Source organism: Sus scrofa, chromosome 9, assembly GCF_054392235.1.
Source record: "Sus scrofa isolate SSC_HxYL_T2T_F1_AM1 chromosome 9, Sscrofa_HxYL_maternal_Yorkshire_Landrace_v2.0, whole genome shotgun sequence".
Lineage (NCBI taxonomy): Eukaryota > Metazoa > Chordata > Mammalia > Artiodactyla > Suidae > Sus > Sus scrofa.
In genome coordinates, this window is record NC_139391.1 from 62,868,310 (window position 1) to 62,890,585 (window position 22,276).

The window sequence follows — 22,276 nt, forward strand, 5'->3', positions numbered from 1 at the left end:
TCCCCTACCCCCATGTGTGTGGGGTCAGAAGCCACCTGCCATCCCAGTGGACTGGTCCTACCATCAGTGGGAAGATGACCACCACCACAGCTTTCCCTGCCCCAGCCTGCCCACTCACAGGAAGTGCCCCACTGCCCCAGCAAGTCCTGGAAAGCCCCTCCCCTCATTGGGAAGTGTACCAAACTGTGGCAGGAACTGGCCAGCCCCACCCACCCACACTCAGGAAGCGCCCTCAGCAACACAGTAACTTGGCTAGCCCTGCCTGCCCTCAGGAAGCACCCTGCTCCCACTGAGCAAGCCAGCTGGCACTGCCCGCCATTGGGAAGCCCAGGGCAAGCCCTGCCCAGCTGCGGGGAGGCACCTCCACCATGGTGAGCACCTACCAACCCCACCCGTCCTAGGGAAGTGCCCATTGCAGCAGAGTAGGCTGACCAGAACCACCCACACTCAGGAAGTGCTCTGCTGCCAAGGAGTGCCAGGGCAAGCCCTGCCTGGCCATGGGAAGTACACCCCCACTGTGCTGCACACCTGACAGTCCCCCAGCAGCCAGGAAGTGCCCTCCACCACGGAGTGACCCAGCTAGCCCTGCCCACCCTCGGGACATGCTCTCCACTGCAGAGTGACCTGGCTAACCCCAACCACTCTCAGGAATCCCCACAATGGAGAAAGCCAACCAGCACCACCCAACCTTGGGAAGTGCTCTGCTGTAAGGAGCACCAGGGCAAGCCCTGCCCAGCCATGGGAGTGCACCTCCACCTTGTGAGCACCTGCCAGTCCCACCCACACTTGAGAAGTGCCCTCCACAGTGGAGTGACCTGGCTAGCCCCATCCCCCTGGAGTAGTGCCCCACCGCCATGGAGCAAGCTGACCAGCACCACCATCACTTGGGAAGCAATCTGCTGCTGAGCAGCATCAGGGCAAGCCCTGCTCGGGTGTGGGGAGGGCACCTCCACCACTGAGAGTACCTGCCAGCCCCGCTGGCCCTCAGGAAGCACCCCTCTGCTGCAGAGTGTCCCAATTAGCCCTGCCCACCTTCAGGAAATGCCCCAATACCACAGAGCAGGCCTGCTGAAACCACTCACCCTCAGGAAGCACTCCATGGCAGAGGACACAGGGAGTGTACCTCCATCATGAAAAAAACACAAGCAAGATGAATATGCTCAGAAACAATTCCCAGTTAAAGCAACAGGAGAACTCACCTAAAGCAGTCAACAATGAAACAGACTTCTGCAAAAGGGAGATAGTAAAAATAATGAAAAAATTAAGAGAAGATATGAACAGTAATGAAGACTCCCTCAGAAAGGAACTAGAAAACATAAGGAGCCAAGAAAAAGTAGAAAATTCATTTGTAGAGATACAAACTGAACTATGGGCAGTAAGACCAAGAATGTATAATGCAGAGGAATGAATAGTGATGTGGAAGATGGAATAATGGCTGAAAGGAAAAAAATATGCAACTTAGAATATGCTATCCAGCAAGAATATCATTTAAAGTAGAAGGGGAAGTAAAAAATTTCTCCAAGAAACAAAAGCTAAAAGAATACAGCAATACACAAACCACTCTAAAAGAAATACTGAAACAACTTCTCTAAATTAAAAAAAAAAGGGAGAGAAAAGGACCAAGGAAGGAGGAAACCACAATGAGAGAGCAGTCATTCAAATAAGCCAGGATACAGATCTAATCATGAAGATGTTTAAAACAAAATAAAATTTAAAAAAGACATCAAAATCAGAAAATGTGGGCAAAGGAAGTAAGGAAATAAATAGACTCTTTTTTTCTTTTTTTTTTAAATTGTATTATGGTAATGAAGTGTTTGAACCTACAGGACTGTCAAGCTAAAATGCACAAGTATAGGAAGGGGTAACATACTTAAAAAACACATCAAGCACAAATCAAAACCAAACACTACATTCACAAAAAATGAAAAGAAAAGTACTCAAGCATAAAATAAATGGAAACCATCCAACTGAAAAAAGAAAGGAAGAATGGAGAATTATAGAATCAACTGGAAAATGAGGTTTAAAATAGCCATAAGTAAACATCTATCAATTATCATCTTAAATGTCAGCGGACTGAATGCTCCAATCAAAAAGACACAGAGGGGCAGATTGGATAAAAAAAAAAAAAAAAAAACTTGAAGAAACTCACCTTAGGACAAAAGGCGCATATGGATTGAAAGTGAGGGGTTGGGAAAAGATTTCATGCCAATGGACAAGACAGGAAAGCAGGAGCTGCAATACTCATATCAGACAAAATAGACTTTAAAATGAAGGCCATAAAGAAAGACAAATAAGGACACTCGTTATTGGTTAAAAAATGCATTCAAGAAGAGGAGGATATTACAATTGTCAATATGAATGCCCCAAATATAGTAGCACCCAGATACATACAACAAATACTAACAGACATAAAAGGATAAATTGATGGGAACACAATCATAGTAGGAGATTTTAACACCCCACTCACATCAATGGGCAGATCCTCTAGACAGAAAACCAATAGAGCAACAGAGATCCTAAAAGAAACAGTAGAAAAACTAGACTTAATTGACATTTTCAGGCCATTACATCCAAAAAAGTCAGAATACATAGTCTTCTCAAGTGCGCATGGAACATTCTCAAGAATTGATCACATATTGGAGCACAGAGCTAAACTCAAGAAATTTAATAGTATAGAAATTATTTCAAGTATCTTCTCTGACCACAATGGCATGAACCTAGAAATAGACCACAGGAAAAGAAATGAGAAAAAAGCTACTACATGGAGACTAAACAACATGCTACCAAAAAACCAATGGGTCAATGAGGAAATCAAGAAGGAAATTAAAAAAACCTCAAGACAAATGATAATGAAGACACAACCACTCAAAATCTATGGGATGCTGCAAAAGCAGTGCTCAGAGGGAAATTCATAGCAATACAGGCCTTCCTCCAAAAAGAAGAAAGATCTCAAATTGACACTCAACTCACCACCAAAATGAATTAGAAAAAGGAGACTTTCTTTCTCTAAAAAGAAAAAAAACCTAGTCAGCAGAAGGAAGGAAATCATAAAAATCAAAGAGGAAATCAATAAAATAGAGATTCAAGAAACAATAGAAAAAAATCAATAAAACCAAGAGCTGGTTCTTTGAAAAGGTTAACAAAATTGACAAAACTCTGGCTAAACTCACAAAGAAGGGGAGAGAAAGAACCCAAATAAACAAAATAATAATGAAAAAAGAGAAATCACAATGGATACTGAAGAAATACAAAAAACCATGCAGGAAAACAATGAACAATTGTCTGCCAACAAATTTGACAATCTGGAAGAAATGGACAACAATCTAGAGTCGTACAGCCTGCCAAAACTGAATCAAGAAGAAATAGATCAACCAAACAGACCAATCAATAGAAATGAAATTGAATATGTCATAAAAGTTCTCTCTACCTATAAAAGTCCAGGAGCAGATGGCTTCACAGGAGAATTCTACCAAACATACGAGAAGAACTGGTGCCCATCCTCCTTAAATTTTTCAAAATGTTGAAGAAGAAAGAACACTCCCAAAGACATTCTATGATGCCACCATCACCCTAATATCAAAACCAGACAGAGATACCACCAAAAAAAGAAAGCTATCGGCCAATATCTTTGATGAATATAGACGCAAAAATTCTCCACAAAATTTTAGCCAACCGAATCCAACAACATATAAAAAAGATCATACACCATGACCAGCTGGGCTTCATCCCAGGCTCACAAGTATGGTTCAACATACACAAATTAATAGACGTCATACACCACCTTAACAAAGGAAAAGTCCAAAACCATATGACCATCTCAATAGATGCAGAAAGAGCATTTGACAATGTCCAACATCCATTTATGATCAAGACTCTCACCAAAGTGGGTTTAGAGGGAACATTCCTTAACATAAAGCCATTTATGACAAACCCCAGCAAATATAATACTCCAATGGAGAAAAGCTGAAAGCCTTCTCACTAAAATCTGGAACAAGACAGGGATGCCCACTCTCACCACTGCTACTCAACATAGTATTGGAAGTCCTAGCCACAGCAATCAGATAAACAAAAGAAGTAAAAGACATCCAAATAGGAAGAGAAGAGATAAAACTGTCACTGTATGCAGAAGACATGATACTATACATTGAAAACCCTAAGGACTCAACCCAAAAACTACATAAACTGATCAAGAAATTCAGCAATGTAGCAGGATACAAGATTAACATTCAGAAATCAGTCACATTTCTGTATACTAACAATGAAATATTATAAAAGGAATACAAAAATACAATACCTTTTAAAATTGCACCTCACAAAATCAAATACCTGGGAATACACCTGACCAAGGAGGCAAAGGACTTATGTGCCGAGAACTGTAAGACATTAATCAAGGAAATTAAACAAGATTTAAAGAAATGGAAAGCTACACCATGCTCCTGGGTTGGAAAAATTAATATTGTAAAAATGGCCATACTACCCAAAGCAATCTACAGATTCAATGCAATCCCTATCAAATTACCCATGACATTTTTCACAGAACTAGAACAAACACTCCAAAAATTTATATGGAACCACAAAAGACCCAGAATTGCGAAAGCAATCCTGAGAAACAAAAATGCAGCGCGAGGCATAACTATCCTGGAATTCAGGCAATATTACAGAGCCACAGTCATCAAAACAGTGTGGTGCTGGTATCAAAACAGACATACAGACCAATGAAAGAGATCAGAGAACGCAGAAATAAACCCTGACACCTATGGTCAATTAATCTTTGACAAGGGAGGCAAAAACATAAAATGGTTGGAAAAAGACAGTCTTTTCAGCAAGAATTGCAGGGAAACCTGGACAGCCACATGCAAAGCAATGAAATTAGAACCCACCCTCACACCATGCACCACAATAAACTCAAAATGGCTGAAAGAAATATAAGACAAGACACCATCAAATTCCTGGAAGACAACATAGGCAAAATATTCTCTGACATCAACATTACAAATATTTTCTTAGGTCTGTCTCCCAAAGCAACAGTAATAAAAACAAAAATAAACCAGTGGGACCTAATGAAAGTGACAACCTTTTGCACGGGAAAGGAAACCCAAAAGAAAACAAAAAGACAACTTATAGAATGGGAGAAAATAGTTTCAAACAATGCAACAGACAAGGGCTTAAACTCTAGAATATATGAGCAACTTCTACAATTCAACAGCAAAAAAGCCAATCAACCAATGGAAAAATGGGCAAAAGACCTGAATAGACATTTCTCCAAGGCAGATATACAGATGGCCCATGAGCACATGAAACAATGCTCAGCATTGCTGATTATAAGAGAAATGCAAATCAAAACTACCATGAGATATCACCTCACACCAGTCAGAATGGCCATTGTTAATAACAAATAACAAGTGCTGGAGAGGGTGTGGAGAAAAGGAAACCCTCCCGCACTGTTGGTGGGGATGTAAACTGGTACAGCCACTATGGAGAACAGTATGGAGGTACCTTAGAAATCTATACATAGAACTACCATATGATCCAGCAATCCCACTCTTGGGCATATATCTGCACAACACTTTCCTTAAAAAGGACACATGCACCCGCATGTTCATTGCAGCTCTATTTACAATAGCCAAGACATGGAAACAACCCAAATGCCCATTGACATATGATTGTATTAGGAAGATGTGGCATATATATAAAATGGAATACTACTCAGCCATAAAAAGAATGAAATAATGCCATTTATAGCCAACACGGATGGAACTAGAGATTCTGATACTGAGTGAAGTAAGTCAGAAAGATGTGAGCCAGTTATGCCAAGGCAAAAATATTGATAGATATACAGAACCTTTGCAAAATAGGCTGCATAATGGCCCCCCAGAGAAGTCTACATACTAATTCCTTGAATTTGTGAATGTGTGTTACCTTTTGTGATAAATAAGACTTTTTAATTAAGTTAGGATCTTGTGATGGGAAGATTATTCTGAATTATATCATTGGACTCAATATAATCAGGAGACTCCTTTTAAGAAGAATGCAGGATAAGAGTCAGAATAAAAACAAACAAACAAACAAACAAAAAAGAAAACAGAAACCAGAAGCATAGATCAGAATGATGTGGGGCCATGAGCCAAGGAATTTAGGCAGCTCCTTTAAGCCTGAAAATGGTAGGAAATGGTTTCTCCTCCATATCATCCACAAATAATGCAGTTATTTTGATTTTAACCTATTAAGACTGATTTTGGCCTTCTGATATCTAGAACTTCATAATAATAAATTTGTTTCATTTTAAACCACTAAATGTGAGGTCATTTATTATTGCAGCAACAGGAAACCAGTATACCTTGTATGATAAAGCTGTTCATAGTAAGTTGTCTTATTAAGAGATTTAGGAACATTCACTCACTTATATCTTAGCAGATTTTATAATTAACCCCAGGCTTGGGGCACTCCATCAGGAATTTGATCTTAAAACCTAGATTCCTCAGTATTTGTCATGTAAAATATAGTATATTTCTATGCATGAAGAATTTGGAGTTTCCTTTGCGGCTCAGCAGTAATGAACCCAATAAGTTTCCATGAGGATGTAGGTTCTATCCATGGCCTTGCTCAGTGGGCTAAGTATAGGTCATTCCCAGGAGCTGTAGGTCAGAGATGTAGCTCAGATCCTACATTACTGTGGCTGTGGTATAGATTAATTTTGTGTAATTAAATCTGCTGAAGTATAAATTATTTTAAAAGGTGATTTAAATCTGTCTCACTTTATTTTAGAAAAAATAATTTGAGACAGTTTCTAACACTATTTAAAATGGTAGTCTGATCTTAGGATTGTTTTTTGATTTCACTCTTTTTTGAAAATAAGAGAAAAAAGTCATAAAGCCTTTTTTATGTAAAAAATGTATATTCAATGACTTAATCCTTAATCCTTGGACTCTAGTGGAATCACATTCTTTCAAGTATAAGGAAGAGCAGTGGTGAAAGAAGGGTAAGTGATACAATCCCAGCCTCTCAGAAAAAAATTTCAAATTACCAAAAGTGGGGTTCAGATTCTTGCTACTCTAAAGCCAATAAAGAGGCAAGCTTTGTGGAAAAGAAAGTTTGCTTTATTTAGGATGCCAGCAGTGGAGAGCAGGGGGGCAGGTAAGAAGTAGGGCAAACATTAAAATAAAAAGCACCCTAAAATTTCAGCTCCTTAATGTTAAAGTCAATAAAATATGTCATGTGAAAAGAAGGACATCTAATTTTTTTCATTGTATTGTTGACTTTTCTTCATCTTCCTTGAATTCACTAAGAAAAGCATTTTGTTCTTCCTGGAAATGAATCAGATACACCCTTGGTAAATCCTTTGTGGTAAACATGTCAAAATATAATTTTTTGAAAACTAACTTTGAGGTTATAAAAAAACCCTAATAACTCATTTTTCTAAGTTAAATAAAATTAACTGTATATTCTAACTTTCAAGAAAAAAATAGCTATGAGATGAGATTGAAGCTATAGAATAACAGGGCATAATAATACCTTAAGAATTCCATTATCCCACTGGTTCTTAAAAATATATTATGAGATGTTCAATTGGACATGAACATACCATATTTTGAAATTTTTGGCACTTTCTGGCAAAATTCAAGTATGTTCTTGTTATTAGTATAATATATAACCAATTATTCACTTTAGATCTGGGGAAAGACTATTAAAAAAAACATTTTAGAAATGTGTAAACATTCATTGGGGGAATAAGAGCAATCCAACCACAGAGGTCTTTTGAGTGAAGAAAAGCATACATGTTGGAGACATCATTCAGTTCTTGTTAATACACTTCCATCGCAGGAAACTTAAAACTTCTCTTGTTCTCTGTTGTGGTTTCAACATCATCATTTGAAAATATCCTGACTTTCATATTGATCTGAAAGACAAAGGAAGAAGACCCAACACTTTGAGTCCAACCAGGGTACAATAATTTTAAATAATTTGCATAAACTCCTTATAGTAGAAATTTTGGGAGCACATACCCAGTTCACTCTATCTTTTCTGGAAAGTACTACATTAACAGCCCCCTTTGCAGGAAATAATTCCTCACCACTAGCTTAATTGGTTAGGGTTGAATGTCAACACAAGAAGAACCAGTCCCTAAGACTGGGTTGAACTAATTAGATTCTTTCTCTTGAGAAGCTCTACTTGGAGACACAGGGGCTATTATTTACCTAGCGGAAAATTAAGTTGAAGTGTTAGGGTAAGTAGAAGAATGTAGAGGGAAGTTCCTGTCGTGGCACAGTGGTTAACGAATCTGACCAGGAACCATGAGGTTGTGGGTTCGGTCCCTGCCCTTGCTCAGTGGGTTAAGGATCCGGCTTTGCCGTGAGCTGTGGTGTAGGTTGCAGACGCGGCTCGGATCCCGCATTGCTGTGGCTCTGGCATAGGCCGGCGGATACAACTCCGATTTGACCCCTAGCCTGGGAACCTCCATATGCCACGGGAGTGGCCCAAGAAATGGCAAAAAAAAAAAAAAGGAATGTAGAGATACCTGAAACCAAACAAAAGAAAAAAAGAACAGAAATAATAGGGAATATTTGTTCTAGAAACAGAAAAATATAACCAATTTTTCTACTCTATTGTCTGTCCCATGTAGTTTGGCTCTATTTCATTTCTTATCCTCAAAGATTGCCTCTTTTAGCCTAAAAATAAATTTATCTCAAGCTGGCTTAAATGGGCTTTTGTTCTTTGTAACCAGTGATCCTAGGCTGATGTATTATTTATATAAAGCTCTGTGTCTATAGTTAACTAGTCTCATCTCCTCAAATTAGCCTGTGTATGCAAACATAATTAGACTTGGATCTTTAGTCAGCAACATCATTTCTATTGGTCTGTCATTAAACTTTTATTTTTTTATTTTTTATTTTTTAGATCTTGAACATCTGGTTTAATGTCCTCATTTTACATATTGTTTAAATAATTTATACAAAGTCACAATATTGAAGAGTAACTAAACTTTTAGATTGACAATGGCCACAAAAGAGAAGCTTCTAGGGTCACACAAGCTCTCATCCTATTTCTCAATTGCAGACACAAAATTTAAGCAGCACCCTTCAGAGGGAGCCAGGAGGGAGTCATTGCATCTGGGTGTTTGAGCTCTGAATGCCAACTTCTAGCAGTGGTAGGTAAGGCCTTTAAAGCTCCATCCAAAAGTAGCAGTGCTCTAAATAACACATTTGAAACCTATTGAGACTGTTTGCAAAATGCAGCTGCCAATGTCAATGGGATTTTATTCTGAGGGCCTAAGAATTTGACAAGTATTAATAAATTTTGCTGTTATTTCAATCTGATCTGAAATGTTTAGCTTTTTCCTTCATTAGAGTGGGCTGGGGATGAGGAAGATGTACCAATGTGAAAACACTTCGATGTTCCCATTGTTTTACTTTGGAAGTTAGAAGAAACTAAATACAGGTTTTTATTCCACTTGGTGCTTTAACTGACATCTCCCTCACTAATCCCTTTTTAATCTTCTTGCACTTATCTTGCATGATTTCAATTTGCACTGATTATCAGAAAAAAAATCTAAAAATGATATTTATATTTAAAATGTTGAATATTTACTCACTAAATTTTTGGGTCTTAGAATACTCCACCTTTTTTTCATTGTATTTTTTAAGAAATCAGCTTGTTTTTTTTGGCAGAGTGGGTGTAAGCACACAAAGTGACTAATTTCAGTGGAACCATTCAAGTAGGAAAAACATATTAGATATGGAGAAATAAAAATCTTGCAACAAAAAAGAAATGCCAGAATTTTGGAAATGTATTTTTTTTCAAAACCATATAGGTATGAATAAGACATTCTGCATTTATTGAGTTGGAATTTCTTGTTTTGTAGACTAAAATTCATCATAAGAAAGACATAGCTTTCTAATGTTTCAGGTATCTAGCTAAATGACACTAAATGTAGATATATACTTATTATTTATTTTCCAAATGAAAAGGTACTATTAATAATCACATTGGAACAGTAGGCATAAATTGGAATATCTCACAAAAAAGTCCCTGGTTGTCTTTTAGGCCCATTTCTCCCAAAAGTTCAAAATCATTGAAAAGAGATGTCTTCCAACTTTCAAAACAAAAGTAATTAAAATATTCCCTGTTTAATTCACAAAATTGACTTCAAACATAAAATTTCCCTGCTGTAGAGAATTTGAGATTCATCTTGTTTTAGCTTTGACATTAGTGTTGACTCTATGCATATTTTCTACTAGTCACTTGGCTGTCCTTATTTTATTATTTGATACTAGATTATTTTTATTGTGAAATATTATATACTATAGAAAAGTACATAAAACAAAAGTATATTAAAATTATAAAGAAAATAAGTATATAGTAATATCTCAGCTAAAGAACTGGAAAACTGCTATTATCCTGAAGACTCTGACAAGGCACTTCCTAATAATTTGTCACCCCCAAAGGAGATCATTATCCATACTAAGGGAATAACTTACTTGATTTTTAAAATAATTTTGATACAGAATTATAAACTCCTAAAAATAGTCTTTTAGTCTTATATTGTCCATTTCATTTGAAATTCACATAAATGAAATTACATTATGTGTGTTATGTGTATGCATAAATCTGACTTCTTCTGTTCAATATTATGTTTTAAAGAATCATCCATATTGCTTTATGCAGATATATTTGTTCAGTATTATTGCTATATCTTGTTTCATTGTCTGGACATTCCATAAATAATTTTTTTCATTCTGTTGCTGGTAGATATTTGTGTTGTTTCTAGGTTTTAGTCATTGAAAATAATAGCACTAAGAAAAATTTTTATACATGTTTCCTTGTGCATAAAAATATGAATTTCTATAGGGAACATATTGAGGAAAGGAATTGCTGGGTACAGTATGCATAACTTTACCTTTAGTAGTTAATACCGAACAGTTTTCCAAAGCGATCCTATTCAATATATTTTCATACTTGTATTATCAGCACCACCAGAGGACTTGTAGAAATGCAAATTCTAGGCCCCTCTCCAGATAAACTGAATCAGAAACTCTGACAGTAGAGCCAACCAATCTTTGTTTTAACTAGTCCTCTAGGTTATTCTGATATAAACATGTGTAGCTGTTCTTAAATTTCAATACACAATTGAATTTTCCATAAAAAATAGTAACAATTCCATTTCTACAGATTATTCTAATTCATTTGGCATGGGATATGATCTAGGTATCAGGACTGAAAAATGGTTCTCAGTCTCAATTAAGTTAATATCATTCCAGAGGCTGTAAAAAGAAAAAAAAAAGAATTTCTCTTTTGGTACAGTGGGTTAATGAGCTGGCATTTTCACTGCAGTGGCTGGGATTGCTGCTCTGGTACAGGTTCAATCCCCTGACCTGGGAACTTTCGTATGATATGGGAGTGAGTGAAAATAAATAAATAAATAAAATAAACCCTGTTCTCCAGAAAGATTACAATTAGTTACAATTGTCCCTGTGAGATCAAGAGCTTAGACACTGATCTTTGTTTGCTTTGTTGTTTTTGTTTTATTTAATTTTAATATAGCTCCCTTGTTAGTTTTAATACATAGCCTGGTATCAGATGACTGCCTTAAGGTGGTGAATGATAAATTTATAAATGTCCCAATCTTTTCCAATTATTTATGACCTCCCCACTAGTGTCCTACCACCATTTCTTTCTTCAATACAGTTCGGCTCAGGAAAAAAGAAAGAAATCTGATTCAACTAAATCATACTAATGTGTGAAAAATGAATAACTTCAGAGTCCAAAACTTATTTCTTATTTCGTACTGACTTATCTAAATTGAATATAATTGGCAGAATTTCAAGTAGAATTAAAAACTGAAATAAAGAATAATTTGGAACAGGAGTTCCCATCATGACTCAGTGGTTAATGAATCTGACTAGGATCCACGAGGTTGCCTGTTCAGTGGGTTAAGGATCCAGCACTGCCATGAGCTGTGATGTAGGTCACAGATATGGCTTGGATCTGGCATTACTATGGCTCTGGCATAGGCTGGCAGCCACAGCTCTGATTAGAGCTCTAGCCTGGGAACCTCCATATGCCACAGGAGCAGCCCTAGAAAAGGCAAAAAAAAAAAAAATAATCCATTTGAGAATATGATAAATTTCTTTTTTTCTTAAATGTTCAATTCAATTTTGTTTTGTAATCTGATAGAGATAATTTTACCTCTCATTCTCTATTTCCCATTGCAAGATGTATCTATTTCCTTCAAAGTGGCATGTGAGGGAGTACTTTGATAATGTCATGGAGTACTTTGGGCATTTAGCAGAAAAACCATGTAAATTAAATCTACTTCAAGAAGATAGCTAAGTAATAATGTCCTATCCATTAAATCCGAAGTAATCATATTAAAAATTCAAAATAAAAACAACTAGGTCAAATTTTCAAGAAAAGCCAAAAATTGTTTAGTAGTTGAGCTCTTATTTCATGCAGCTCCTAAATTCAAAATAATTTATCCTATGACTGACCACTCCATGATCTATGTCTCAAAATAAAAATACAGAGTTCTATTTTCCTCATGTTTTTCCCCCAAACATTTGTGAGTTTCTATACTACCTCACAGCAGTTTTATAGTATATCAAATGAAAAGCTTTTAATGGTACCATTGATTTAATCAACACATATCTACATGATAAAGCACCCAAGATTCTAAAACAAAATTATGTTTTTCATACTTCTGGGGTGACTTGTTAATGAGGACTGGTCTGCAGAGGAAGGATCACATTCTTTTCTCTGATTCCTATTTCAAATCACTAGCATGGGCCCAGATCTTTCTCTTTGTTGATGTAAAATGCAGAAACACAATAACAAAAAAAAGCAAACTGAATATAACAAAATACAAAAAATTATACACCATTACCAAGTGGAATTTACTCCAGGTATGCAAGATTGGTCCAATATTTGAAAATCAATTAATGCAACCCTACAAAAAAAATCACATGACTATATCAATAGATGAAATTAGAAAGAATCTGACAAAATATAGTAGCCATTCCTGACAAAAACTCTCAGTAAACTGGAATTGATAGGAACTTCTTTAACTTGAGAAAATATCCGCAGGAATTCCCATTGTGGTTCAATCTCTGCAGTACCAGAATGCAGATTTCATCCTGGTCCAGCACAGAGGATTAAAGGATCTGGTATTGCTGCAGCTCTGGCATCAGTTGCCCTGGTGGCTAAGATCTGGTCCCTGGCCCAGGAACTCCATATGTCATGCGGAAGTCAAAAATGGAAAAAAAAAACCCTACATAGTAACTAAAATTATCATACTTATAGTAAGAAACTCGAGTATATCCCATTAAGATAGTGTACAAGATAGGTATGTCACCCCCTTAACACTCCTTTTCAACATTATACTGGAAATTCTAGCTAATGCAATAAGATAAGAAAACTGTTACTGAATTAGACCTGAGGTCCCTCTTGTGGGTGCCAGCTGATAAATGAAGCCTCCCCTACTTCCACTCCCCAGATTTGTCAGGGAGTTATTTTCTACTCAGGTTTGTGCTGCCAATAATTAAAGTGAATTTGGTGCAAGCAAGACAAGATTTTATTCAATGGCCAAAGAATGGAGAAGGGGAGGTCAACTGTCTAAAGGCATCTTCTCTCCAAAGAGAGGAAATTGGGAGGCTTTTAAGGGGTAACAGGTAAAGTACATCATTAGAAAATGCAGAAAAAGGAAATTTCCAGTGCAGTCCCTCAGCCTCCCTTGCACAGTAAAGAAATTGTGCCTAGTAAAATACAAATTCCTCTTCTAGGCAGAGATCTTAGCAGGGTAATAAAGCAAAAGTAACTTTTGGTTCACATCTTGAGATTTCATCTGCACATGTGCATTTCTGTGGTCAAATTAGAGTTGGTTCAGTCTGGGTTTGTCACCCACTCTTGTGGCATCCTGTAGATAAAATTTTCATACCTGGAGCCTGGGCTTCATATCTCTAGGAGAAAAAAAAAAGGAGGGGGGAAGTATACATATTGGAAAGGATGAAAAAACTGTCTCTTTCACAGAACAGGATCATCTACATAGAAAATCTGAAAAAAATCAATGAAAATCTGAAAATAATAAGTAAGCATAGCACATTTGCAAGATATAAAATAAATATAAAAAAGTTAATCACTTTCCTATAACAAGTAAGAAAACATAGAACATGAATTTTAAAAACTATACCATTTGCACTAGCACCCCCCAAAAGAATGAAAGGCCTGGGAATAATATTAAAAAAGAAGAAGAGAGCAGGATCAAGATGGTGAGGAGTAAGATGTGCTGCCCACCTTCTCCCACAAACAGGTAAAAAAAAAACCATGTGGATCAATTCACACAGAACATATACTTAACACTGGTAGAAGAAATCATACCTTCAAAAAGGGCAAGAAATCCTCCACATAACTGGGTATAACAAAAGAAAAAAAAAGATAGAGAGGGAGCAGAGAAAAAAGGAATCAGGGTGGCACCAGACCTCCTGAGAGGGAGTTGTGAAGATGAAAGGAATCTTCATCCTGGGAGGCCACCTATATTGGAGAGAGATCAGCTGGGATGGAAGGGGAATTTCAAAGCTTCAGAGAAAAGCACAGCAGCCAGATTGAGGAAGACAAAGCAGAGAGATAATTTTATAGACCACAGGTAGCACCGTCCAGGACACCACTGACTGAAACTCTCAGGTGGGGGCTGGGTACTGAGACTCAGGCTTCATAGATAAGTTCCTGGATGATGACTAAAGTTGGCTGTGTGGACAGAGCCTAAGTGGGTTAGTGCACAAGGATTGGAGAGTTGAGTGCACAGTCAGCCAAGATAGTGTGGAAGGAGGCCTGGGTCTGCAAGAGAATCAATTGCACCATTGTTGGGGGGAGCTAGAGGATGAGGGGAAGGACTATCATAGGAAGATCATTCTCTGCATTCGTGAGCTCTCTGGTGGCAGGGCATCTCTTGAGCAGATTACAGAAGGCAGGTACAAACCACTGCATTAATTTCAGACTCCTGAGGTAAGCACAGTCCCCCACTACTAAAAGTCCCATGAATGGGCACTTCCTGCAGACCTAGTCACTGCAAGTTACCAACAAGGAGAGACAAGAAACTCAGCACCACCCATTGCCATCATTTCCCTGGGAATGCACATGCCCTGCTATTTGAAACTTCCAAAGACTCGGCATGGCCTCCATGTCCCTGAAGGTCACTGCCACTGCCCAGTGTCCTGCAACCAGAAGCAAGCTGTGCCCCACCTTGCTATGGGTCCTCATCACTGCCAAGGACCTGGCAAGCACCTACTAGTTAGAGGACTTTCCTATTGCCTTCATCTCCTTGGAAGCAGGTATGGGGCACACACCTATCAATGAAAGAGACAGCAAGGACCCACTGAAGAAAGAGACAGCAAGTTTCCAAGCCAAAAGCAGTACTTACAACAACAGCAAATTAGCAAGCCCTCACAAGCTAAACAGGGATGCTCCAAGACTACAGTAATTGTTTTCCTTAAGATCACAGAATAAGAAAAACATAAGTGAAATGAAGAACCACAGGAACCATTCCCAGTTAAAAGAATAAGAGACTCCCCATGAGGAAGAAATAATGAAACAGACCTCTATATTCTAACAGGCACAGAGATCAAAATGGAGCAAATGAAAATACTTAAGGAATAAAGAGTGAATATCAACAGTAATACAGTTTACCTTAGAAACAAACTAGAAAATATGCAGAGACAAAAAAATTAGAAAATTAATGTGCAGAGATTCAGGCTGGATTAAAATCATTGAAGAGCAGAAAGAATAATGTGGAGGAAAGAACAAATGACTTTGAAGACAGAATAATGAAAATCACCAAATCAGGATAACAGACCGAAAACCAAATGAAAAGAAGTTGAAAGCAATGTAAGAGAGTTCTGAAATAATATGAGGGTAACCAATCTATGCATAATAGGGATTCCAGAAGGAGAATAAAAAGAAAAGAGGATTGAAATCATATTTGAAGAAATTATGGCTGAAAACTTTACAAATCTAAAAAAACAGATATAAAGATATAGAAATCAGAGAAGGCCCCAAACAAGTTGAAACAAATCAGACCTATACCAAGACATATTGTAATAAAAATGTCAGAAGTTACAAACAAGGAGAGGAATCTAAAGGCAGCAAGAGAAAAACAAAGAATAAATTGAAAGAGCCTCATAAGGTGATCAGTTTATTTCTTTACAGAAACACTACAGGACAGAAGAAAGTGGCAAGATATATTCAAAGTTCTAAAAGGGAAAAACTTATAGCCTAAAATACTATACCCAGCCAAATTATCATTTAAGATGATGGAAGGAGAAATAAAGAATTTCTCAGACAAACAAAAGTAAAAAAAAAAATAGCAATACTAAACCCATTCTAAAAGAAGTGATGAAAGGTCTGTTCTATACAGGAAAAAGTAAGAAGATATAGAATGGAGGAAATGATAATTGGAAAGTAACCAATTAAATAAATCAGTATTCAGAAAAAAACTAATTTATGAAAGTGACAATAAACACAAGGAACAGCAAAATGATAAATATTAAGATTAAAAGGATACATCAAAAACAAAAAAATTTGTGGAAGAATAAGAAAATCCAGATTTTTTTATTTAGAATTTGTTTGAGCCTATATGACTATAAGACTAAAGTAAGAAGATGTAGAAAGTTTAACATACTTGAAAAACAGGGCAACCACAGACCTAAACCAAATAATACATTCACAAAAACTAAAAGCAAGAACACACAGGCATGAAAAAAGGAAGTTATTCAAACAAAAAAAGAGAGGAACAAAGAAGAAACATAGAATCAACTGGAAAACAAGATTTAAAATGTCTATAAATATGTATTTATCAAAAATTACCTTAAATGTCAATGGACTAAATGCCCCAATCAAAAGACATAGAGTGGCAAATGGTATTAACAAACAAGAGCCTATAATATACTACCTATGAAACTCACCTTAAGGCAAAGGACATATGTAAACTGAAAATGAGGATATGGAAGAAGATATTTCATGCAAATGGAAATAACAGGAAAGTGAGAGTCACAATACTCATATCAGATAAAATGGATGTTAAAACGAAGGCCATAAAGAAAGGTAAAGGACAAATTTAATAATAAACTGATCAATTAAAAAACAGGATATTACACTCATCAATATATATATGCCCTTAATATAGCAGCATCCAATATATATATACAACAAATACTAACAGATATAATAGGAGAAATTGATGGGAATACAATAATAGTAGCAGACATTAACAACCCACTCACATCAATGGACAGATCCTTCGGACAGAAAATCAGTAAGGCAACAGAGATCCTAAATGACACATGGATCAGTTAGACTTAATTTATATTTTCAGGACATCACATTCAAAAAAATCAGAATATGCATTTTTTTTTCAAATGTATGGAACATTCTTTGGGATTGACCACATACTGGGGAAAGAAACTAACCTCAACAAATTTAGACTATAGAAATGATTTCAAGCATCTTTTCTGACAGCAATCTATTAAAATACAAAATCAATAAAATAGAGATAAGAAAAACAATAGAAAGAAATCAATAAAACCAAGAGCTGGTTCTTTTAAAGGGGAAACAAAATGAATAAACTTCTGGCCAGACTCACCAAGAAGTCGATCAAGAGAATACAAATTAAATAAGAAAGCAAAAATGGTCTCCCAAAGCAACAGAAATAAAAGCAAAAATAAACCAATGGGACCTAATCAAACTGGCAAACTTTTTCATGGGAAAGGAAACCCAAAAGAAAACAAACAAAAAAAACCTTACAAAATGGGAGAAAATAGTTTTAAACAATGCAACTGACAAGGGCTTAAACTCTAAAATATACAAGCAACTTAACTCAACAGCAAGAAAGCCAACAACCCAATGGAAAAATGGGCAAAAGACCTGAATAGACATTCCTCCAAAGAAGATTTACAGATGGCCAAAAAGCATATGAAAAAATGTTCAACATCCCGGATTATTAGAGAAATGCAAATCCAAAATACCATGATATAGCACCTCACACCAGTCAGAACGGCCATAGTTAATAAGTCCACAAATAACAAGTGTTTGAGAGGGTGTGGAGAAAAGGGAACCCTTCTGCACTGTTGGTGGGAATGTAAGCTGGTACAGCCACAATGGAGAACAGTATGGAGATACCTTAGAAATCTAAACATAGAACTACCATATGACCCATCAATCCCACTCTTGGGCATATATCCGAACAACACTTTCCTTGAAAAAGACACATGCACCCATATGTTCATTGCAGCACTATTCACAGTAGCCAAGACATGGAGACAACCCAAATGTCCATCAACAGATGATTGGATTAGGAAGATGTGGTATATATACACAATGGAATACTACTCAGCCATAAAAAAGAATGAAATAGTGGTTAACGAATCTGAGTAGGAACCATGAGTTTGCGGGTTCGATCCCTGCCCTTTCTCAGTGGGTTAACAATCCAGCATTGCCGTGAGCTGTGGTGTAGGTTGCAGACGCGGCTCGGATCCTGCGTTGCTGTGGCTCTGGTGTAGTCCAGTGGCTACAGCTCTGATTTAACCCCTAGCCTGGAACCTCCATATGCCGCGGGAGCGGCCCAAGAAATAGCTAAAAAAAGACAAAAAAAAAAATCTTACCAAAACGGGTATAGAAGGAATATGTTATTATCTTAACACAATAAAAGCCATTTATGACAAACCCACAGGCAATATAATACTCAACAGAGAAAATCTGAAAGCCCTTCCTGCTAAAATCTGGAAAAAGACAGGGATGCCCACTCTCACTGCTTTATTCAACATAGTACTGGAATACCTAGCCACAGAAATCAGAAAAACAAAAGAAATGAAAGGTATCCAAATTGGAAGAGAAGAGGTAAAAATTTCATTATGTACAGATGACATGACACTATATATAGAAAACTCTAAGGACTCCACATGAAAACCATTCAAACTCATCAACAAATTCAGCAATGTAGTAGGACACATGATTAACATCCAGAAATCTGCTGTATTTCTTTGTACTAACATTGAAATATTAGAAAAGGATTATTAAAGAAACCTTCTAAAATAGTGTCTCCAAAAATTAAATATCTAGGAATCGACATGACCAAAGGGGTGAAAAACTTATATGCTGAAAACTATAAAACATTAATCAAAGAAATTAAAGAGGATTCAAAGAAATGGAAAGATACCCCATACTCCTGGATTGGAATAATTAATATTATTAAAATGGCCTTACTAGACAAAGCAGTATACAGATTTAATGTGATCCCTATCAAATTACCCATGAGAGTTTGCACAGAACAAGAACACACAATCCAAAAATTTAGATGGAATGATAAAAGACCCAGACTTGTCAAAACAATCCTGAAGAAAGAAAAAATCCATTAAGGTAAATTACTCCCCTAGAGTTCAGACAATACTACAAAGCTACTGTAATCAAAACAGTGTTGTATTCATACAAAAGAGAGATTAAAAACCAATGAAAAAGAATAGAGAGCCCAAAAATAAGCCCAGATATCTATGATCAATTAATCTTTGACAAAGGAGGGAAGAATATAAAATGGGAAAAAGACAGTCTCTTCAGCAAGTTGCAATGGGAAAATTTGACAGTTGCATGCAAATCAATAAAAGTAGAACAGACCCTTACAGCATGCACAGAAATAAACTCAAAATGGCTTAAAGACAAACATAAGACATCATAAAACTCCTAGAGAAGAACATAGGGAAAAACATTCTCTGACATTAACCATACAAACATTATCTTAGGTCAGTTGCCCAAGACAATACAAATAATTAAAAAAATAAACTAATGGGACCTAATTAAATGTACAAGCTTTTGCACAGCAAAGTAAACCATTAAATAAAAGACAACCTACAGAATAGGGGAAAATAATGCAAACAATGCAACTGACAAGGGCTTAATCTCTTAAATATATAAACAACTCATAAAACTCAACAGAAAAAAAAAATGAAAAATGGGCAGAATACCTATACAGACAATTCTCCAAAAAGAAATAGGGATGGCCAAGAGTCACGTGAAAAAATGCTCAACACCACTAATTATTAGATGAATGTAAATGAAAACTATAATGAGGTAATACTTCACACCAGTCAGAATGGCTGTCATTAATGTCTACGAATAACAAGTGCTAGATAGGGTGTGGAGAAAAGGGAACCTTCCTACAATGTGGATGGGAATGTAAATTTTACAATCACTATGGAAGTCAAAATGGAGGTTGAGAAAACTGAATATAGACCTACCATATGATCCAGCAATCTGACTCCTGGGCATCTATCTGGGCACACCATCCGTTGAAAAAGATAAACATACTCCTATGTTCATTGCAGCACTGTTCACAATAGTCAAGATATGGAATCAACTCAAATGTCCATTGACAATAAATGGATTAAGAAGATTTGTTATATGTATGCAATGGAATACTATTCATCCATAAAAAAGAACAAAATAATGCTATTTGCTGCAATATGGATGGAACTAGAAATTTCCATACTAAGTAAAATGAGTAAGAAAAAGAAAGACAATTACCATATGATAACACTAAAATGTGGCACAGATGAATTTATCTATATAATGGAAACAGACACACAGACATTGACAGCCAAGTTGTGGTTGCCAAGGGTGATGGGAAGGAATGGGATATACTGGGAGTTTGGGGTTAGTAGATGGATGCAAACTATCGCATTTGGAGTGGATAAGCAATGAGGTCTTCTGTATAGAACAGGGAACTGTATCCAATCACTTGTGATAGAATATGATAGGAGATAATATAAGAAAAATAATGCATATGTTTTATAGCTGGATCACTTTGCTATACAGCAGAAATTGACAGAACAAGGTAAATCAACTATAATAAAACATTAAAAAAATATATGCACCTGTATATTCATAGCACCTCTATTTATAATAGCCAAGACATGGAAACAAACTAAATGTTCATTGACAGATGAACAGATTAAGAAGTTGTGGCACATATACACAATGGAATACTATTCAGCCAAAAAAAGGAAATAATGCCATCTGCAGCAAAATGGATTCAACTGGAGATTCTCATACTTAGTGAGTTAAGTCAGAAAGAGAAAGACAAATACAATATGATATCCCTTATATGTAAAATCTAATGATACTGAACCTATCTACAGAACATGAAGAGGCTCACAGACATGAAGAGCAGATTTGTGGTTTCCAAAGGGAGAGGGAGGGATTGGGATGGACTGGGAGTTTGGGGTTAGTAGATGCAAACTATTATATTTAAAATGGATAAGCAGGAGATGGATAAAGATGGCAGAGGAGTAAGACATCTCACTCACAAACATGTCAAAAAAACACATCTACATGTAAAACAACTCACACCAAACATCTACTGGCAGAATAACTTCAACCTCCAAAAAGGGCAAGAAACATTTGACATAACTGGGTAGAACAAAAGAAAAAGAGAGAGAGAAAAAGAGTCAGGACAGGACTAGCATTCCTGAGGTGGAGCTGTGAAATAGAAAAGGAACCCACATCCTGAGAAGACACCTAACCAACAGGGAAATCAGCCAAGACAGAGGGACCTCAAAGTCCCAAGAAAAGTGCAATAGCTGCATTGAGGAGGGCAAAGTAGTGTGAGAGCAGCACAGATCATCTGAACCACCAGCCTGGACACCACAGCCTGAAAGGCTTGGGCAGGGGCTGAGTGCTGAGACAGGATCTGGAGGTCAGTCCTGGGGAGAAGACTGGGGCTGGCTGTGTGGGGAAAGCCTGGGGGCTAAGGAGTGGTGTTCCACAGGTGGGGGAGTGGTGTGCTATGGGCTGGGGAGTGGAATAGCAAGGTAGAGGGAACCTGGGAGGAGGTCTTGGCCCACAGGAGAAGCAAGGCACCATTGTTGGAGTGGGAGAGAGGAGAGGGGTAGACCACTGTAGGAATCTCCATGAATATGCATGCCTGTTCTCAGATGGTAGGGTGGCTCTGGTGAAAGCTACAGGTGGTGAGAAGCCATCTGCTTGGGCTATGGGAGACTGGGCACTTCTTGTGAAGGCTGTGGGTTGCCAGGCACCTCTTGTGTGGGCTGGGGGCAGCGGGAAGCTAAGTGTGACATGGTGCCTCTTGTGTGATCTATAGGCAGCAGGGGCAGACTGCAGCAGTCTTCCCAGAGGCTGGAGGGAGGTGTGGCCTTCCACCACAGAGGGCCTATGAGCAGGCTTCACCTGTGGCTCAACTCACCTCACGGTTGGGAAAAAAAAAAACAAAAAAAACAGAGGGCATTGC